The sequence below is a fragment of the Micromys minutus genome (genome assembly GCF_963924665.1).
Source record: "Micromys minutus genome assembly, chromosome: 3".
Lineage (NCBI taxonomy): Eukaryota > Metazoa > Chordata > Mammalia > Rodentia > Muridae > Micromys > Micromys minutus.
Genome location: NC_137972.1, coordinates 17,850,174 through 17,856,696, shown reverse-complemented (window position 1 = coordinate 17,856,696; position 6,523 = coordinate 17,850,174).

The following is a 6,523-nucleotide window of genomic DNA, read 5'->3' as shown; positions in this document are numbered from 1 at the left end:
TTAAATATTAGAACTGAGTATCTGATTGTTGATACATTTGTTTTCTCATGGACAGACACAGAATAGACTGAAGTGGATTAGGAGTTTAAAGGGTTTATATTGCTTTTTTTCTCTACTCTTGGAAAGAAGAATTCCAAGGAGTTTTTGTCAGATAGTTGGCTAACTACAAAGACAAAGCACAAATTTTTAAGGGTCATGTGAAAACAGACACTGTGTATTCTAAGAAAAAATAGTTTAAAAAGTTTCAGACAGTTATACTTCTTCAAAAGAAAGATTAGCACAGTCCCTGGAAAGCTAAAGAAATACATTATCAATATAATTTCTATAACATCTGGTCTGCAACAAAAACTTCACAAAAATGTTTAAAGAATGGTCCACTTGCAAAGTATTTTCTAGAAATAATCCCCATGAGACTCAGATATTGAAATTATTACTTAAGGATACCAAATCAGTCATCTTAACTATGTACATTTCATTAAAGACAACTAGACAAAGAGAGGAAGGGACCAGGGAAAATGACATATGATACTTTTATTTTGTTCTCCTTCCTGGGATAGACACTTCTGCTTTTTAGTCACATGTATTTCATGACTCTTCTGCTAAATATGATAATATGAAAAAAAAGACCAAATCCACAATTGCAGAATTAAAGCAAGCTATATTTTATATTTTGTGGTGCACCCAGAACCAACAAGTCAGCTGTCTCACCCTAGGTCTAGATTTGAGAGTGCAGTCCTACTGGTCACTCAAGGTCCTTTTATGGGAGGGATGTGGTATTCACAGGGTTAAGATAACACAGGACACAAAGGATCTTAATCTTTACAAACAGAAACCTTAATTTGAAAGGCATATTATCTGGTTTTGGTCCCATGCTTCCTTCTCCTCCCCTGTTAAGATGTCCTTTTCAACTGTTATCATCTCCCCTCTCCCTTTTACTACCATTCTGTGTATGTTGCTTTGTTTTGTTTTTGTTTTTAGTCAAAGTTTTTTTTTTTTTATGTGATCTCTATTGTCCTGAAGTTGACTTTGTATACCAAGATGACTTCAAATTTATAAAGATTTCTCTCCCTTGGCTATCTGAGAACTAGAATTAAGGGGTACACCCCCATGACTATACCTTCATCCTTCTTATGATCTTTTTAGTTCAACATGCTCATTACCATGCAATTATAGTTGTTAATTTTTGGATGTTAATAACATTATATATTTAAAAGAGCAGCTGCAAATGATGCCAAAATATCGTAATTGTGAGAGGTTTTTTTTTTTTTTTTTTTTTTTTTGTTCTTCTCACTTGCATATGTTGCTAAGATTATGACCATTCTTTGTGCTATAGGTCCACATAGTTATATGTATCCTGTCAACTTTGTTTACCATTTTGCAGATAACAATAGTTGTAAATGCTTTCCTCTGTTTATCATCTGTAAATTATTCCATTTCCTTCATTTTCAAAGGATGCTTTGATCAAGTATAGCTTTCTTAGTTGACATAGCTACAAAGCAATTATTTGGAAGGATCCTGGAAGGTTTATATGTTAAAGCTTGGTTGCCAGTTTGTACCTTTGTTGGAAGTAGTAAAACCTTTTGGAAGTCAGGTCTTGTCTTACTTCAATAGTAATGAACTCCTTCAATTTCTCATTAATGATCAAATTAGCTCAGTCCAGACACTTCTGTCTGCATTTCTGTTTGTTTCATTTTCATATTTAGTCCCAAGGAATCTTACAGGAACCCCAAGAGCATCCTGCTTTCCTGTGGAGGCTGCAGAACCCCAAGAGCAACCAGCATGGTAGAAACTTGGCTCTATGAATGGTTCAGTATGGTCCAAAGTTGGACACAGCCAGCAGAGTCAGATCCTCTGACCTCTATTATCTGGTGCACAGCTCCCACTGCCTTCTTGAGGAATCATGCTGTCACCAGGAACATTCAGCCAACACCACAGAAAACCAGATGTTTAAAAGACAAAGTAAGAGCACAATCAATAAGAGCCAGAGCAATATGACATCTCCAAAGCACAGTTGTCCTGCTACAAGCAAACACAGGAAACTGAAGCACCATAAGATGATCTTGAATCCAATCTTATGAAGATGATAGAGGCCACTAAAGAGGAAATGAATAAATCACTTAAAGATATACAGGGTGATACAATTAAATAGGTAACAACCCTTTAAAAATGAAGCAAATAAATATAAAAAAGATAGAGAAAACAATCAAACAGGTGAAGGTTATGAATAAAACTGTCTAAGAACTGAAAATAGAAATGGTAGCAATAAAGAAAAAACAAACTGAGGTGATGCTAGAGATGGAAAACCTAGGAAAAAGAACAACAACAGACAGCACCACCAACAGAATACATGGGATGGAAGAGAGACTCTCAAGCATAGATAATATGATAGAAGAAATTGATACACTGGTCAAAGAAAATGCAAGACCTAAAATGTTCATGACATGAAAAATCCAGGAAATTTGGGACATAATGAAAAGATTAAACCTAAGGATAATGGAGATGGAAGAAAAAGAAAATTCCCAGCTCAAAGACCCAGACACCATCTTAAAGTCATAGAAAACCTTTTTCTAACCTAAAGAAAGAGATGGCTACATTTCTACATCTAAAGAAAGAAAGGCTACAGAACACCAAATGAATTGGACAAGAAAAGAAAATCCTCCAATGTTATAAAAATCATAACACTAAATACACTGAATCAAAAAGAATATTAAAACCTGAAAGAGAAAAAGACTAAGTAACATATAAAGGCAGACCTGTCAAGGTTATACCTCACTTCTCAATAGACTCTAAAACTAGAAGAGCCTGGGCAGAAGTCTTGCAGGTCCTAAGAGACCACAGATGTCACCCAAGACTATTATGCCCAACAAAACATCCAATCATCATAGATGGTTAAAACAAGAAATTTCATGACAAAACCAAATTTAAACAACATCTTTCTATTAAACTAGACCTATGCAGGATACTAGAAGAAAACATCAAACCAATGAGGCTAACTATACTCAAGAAAACACAATAAACATATTTTCACATAATTAAAACCAAATGAAGAGAAATACACACACACACACACACACACACACACACACACATACCATCACATATCACCACCACCATCAAAATAATAGAAATTAACAATCTCTGGTTATTGATATATCTCAACATCAATTGACTCAATTCCCCAGTACTACCAATACTTCTAAAACTATTCCATGAAATAGAAACAGAAAGTACACTATGAAACTCATCATATGAGGCCTAGTCACCCTGATACTTAAACTATACAAAGATTCATCAAAGAAAGAATATTTCAGACCAACCTCCCTTATGAATATTGATACTTTGATACAAAAATATAATAAAATATCCACAAACTGAATTCAATAGCACATCAAAGACATCATGTGCCATTATCAAATAGAATTTATCACAGGGATGGAGAAGTGGTTCAATATAGGAAAATCCATCAACATAATGCACTATATAAACAAACTGAAAGAAAATAAAACCACATGATCTTATTATTAGATGATGAAAAATTCTCTGACAAAATATAAAACCCATTCATGTTAAAAGTATTAGAGAGATCAGGAATAGAGGGCACAAACCTAAATATAATAAAAATAATATTCTGCAAGCCAATAGCCAACATCAAATTAAATGAAGAAAAACGTAAAGCAAATCCACTAACATAAGAGACATGGTTGCCCACTCTCTCCCTATCTCTTCAATATAGTACTTCAAGTTCTAGCTAGAGCAATAAGACAACTAAAGGAGAACAAGAGGATACAAATTGGAAAGGAAGAAGTCAAAGTATCACTACTTGCATATGTATATACTCTCAGATGATCTACATAAGTGACTAAAAAGATTCTACCCAGAAAACACCAGCTGATAAACACCTTTGGAAAAGTGGCTGGATACAAAATTATCCCAAAGATGTCAGTAACCCCCTTTTATACAAATGATAAACAGACTGAGAACAAAATTAGGGAGGTAATACCCTTCACAAATAATATAAAATATCATGGTATAACTCTAAACAAGTTAACAAGCAAATGAAAGACTTGTATGACAAGAACTTCAAGTCTCTGATAAAGAGATCTGAGTTTGGAAATATCTCTTACACTCATGGATCAGTAGGATTAACATGCTGGTGAAGCTGTGATGCAAGGGGAACTCTCCTCCATTGTTGATGGGAGTGCAAACTTGTACAACTACTCTGGAAATTGATCTTCTGGTTTTTCTACAAGTTGGCAATAGTGCTACATCAAAACTCAGCTACACTACTGCTGGGCATATGCCCAAAAGGTGCTTCACCATCCCACAAGGACACTTGCTTAACTATGTTTATAGCAGCTTTATTTGTAATAGCTAGAAACTGGAAACAGCTTAGATGTCCTTCAACTGTAAAATGGATAAAGAAAATGTGGGTTATTCACACAATGAAATGCTACTCAGTTATTAAAAACAAGGGCATCATGAATTTTTCAGGCAAGTAATTGAAACTTGAGAATATTATCCTGTGTGAGGTAACCCAGACCCAACAGGACATGCATAGCATAACTTATTTATAAGTGGATGTTAGCCTTAAAGTAAAGGGGTAGCCGCACTACAATGCATAGACCCAAAGAAGACAAATAACAGGGAGGGCCCAAGGGAGGTTGGGTCAGTCTTTCTGAGAAGGGGAAATACAGTAGATATTGGAGGTGGATGGAGGGACAGAACTGGGTGGGAGAAGGAATGGAGAGGGGAGTTGGATAGTGGGGATCAGGTGTAGGGAGAGCATGGGAGAAAGAATGAAAATCAGAGATGGGGGAATAACCTCTAAGATATACCAGAGACCTGAAATGTGGGGAGGCCCCAGGATATCTATGGGGGCAACTCGAGCAGAGACTCCTAGCGGTGGGGGATATGGAATCTGAAGTGGCCACTTCCTGTAGCCAGGCAGGAATTTCAATAGAAGTAGAAAGACAGCAACCCATCCAAAACTTTAGGCTCAAAAGGTATCCTGCCTACAAAATGTACAAGGACAAACACAGAAGGAAGACATAGGGAATAGCCAACCAATGACTGGCCCAAATTGAGACCTATCCTGATGGAAAGACAAGCAGAGACCCACAGCCAAATGCTAGAGCTCGGGGAGTGTTAGAGAAGACTTGGGGTAGAATTGAGGGACTGGAAACAGACAGGGACACCACAAGAGAGTCAACTAACCTGGAACCTTGGGGGTTCCCAGAGACTGAACCAAAGAGGACTGAACCAAAGAGTGAGCATAGGCTGGACTTATTGATAGGTAGATAGATAGATAGATAGATAGAGAGAGAGAGAGAGAGAGAGAGAGAGAGAGAGAGAGAGAGAGAGAGAGAGAGAGAGAGATAGCAATGTGCAGCTTGATCTTCATGTGGGTCTCCCAACAACTGGAGCTAGGACTGTGCCTGAATCTGTTGCCTGCCTGTGGGTCCCATTCCCTGAGCTGGGATGCCCTGTCTGGCCTCAGTGAGGAAGGATGTGCCTAGTCTTGTACTGATTTGATGTGCTAGGTGTGGGGGCTTGTGGAGGAGGTGGGGATTGAGAAGTAGGGTACTGTAGGGCTGATACCCAGAGGGGAATCTCCCTTCTCAGAGGAGAAGGGCAGGGGGTATGAGGTAGAATCTGCAGGAGAGGATACTGGGAGAAGAGAGGGGCTGATATTGATATGTAAAGTGAATATATATATATATATTAAGATCACAGTCCTAAAATATTTAGGATGAGTAAATTTGGGTCCTACAGAATTTAATCTCAATTTGTATTTATAAAATCTTCACATTGCTGAAAATATTTTTGGTATTACTGGAAGAGATAAAATGACCCAGCGCTTACTGGGAATTTGCTTGTTTGAAGAGTTGAGAAGGCTGAGATTATTGTGTTATGAAAATAAAATTACTAATACTGGAAATAGAACAGTATGTTCTGGGAACGGAACCAGGATGAACACTGGCTTGAAAACATTAGAGTCTGACCTTGAGCAGAGGGTAGCTTTTAGATGTCAGAGCTCCATGCATTACTTATGCACAGTTATATTAGCAGAGCCCCACACAAAGCAGATGTTTATAAATATTTAGAACTGTATTTTATGTCTTCCTTTAAAAACAGGAAGCAGTGAAGTTAAAATAAGTTGCTGCCTACATCTTATTTTAAGAATCAAAGATGGCAACTGACTAGTTGTTGAAACTATCTGTTTCTTAAATATATCATTAAAGTCTTGCAAGTTTCAGCAACAAACAGATCATATGGACACACAACGACTTCAACAAATAAATGGAAAGATTTGTAATCTGAGTGCTGACCTCAGTGTGTGTCAAGCCACTTGAACACAGCTGTTCGGCATTCCAACAACTTGGGGAGTTGGTAGAGCAGTAAACAAGGCGCTGCAGGCTGCGGAGGCCTGCTTATGAAGGAAGAAAACCATTCTGCTATTCTAGAGAGAGAACAAATGTCCAAAGAGCGGTCAAGGGTACGAGTGCTATGTGGATCTTCATAT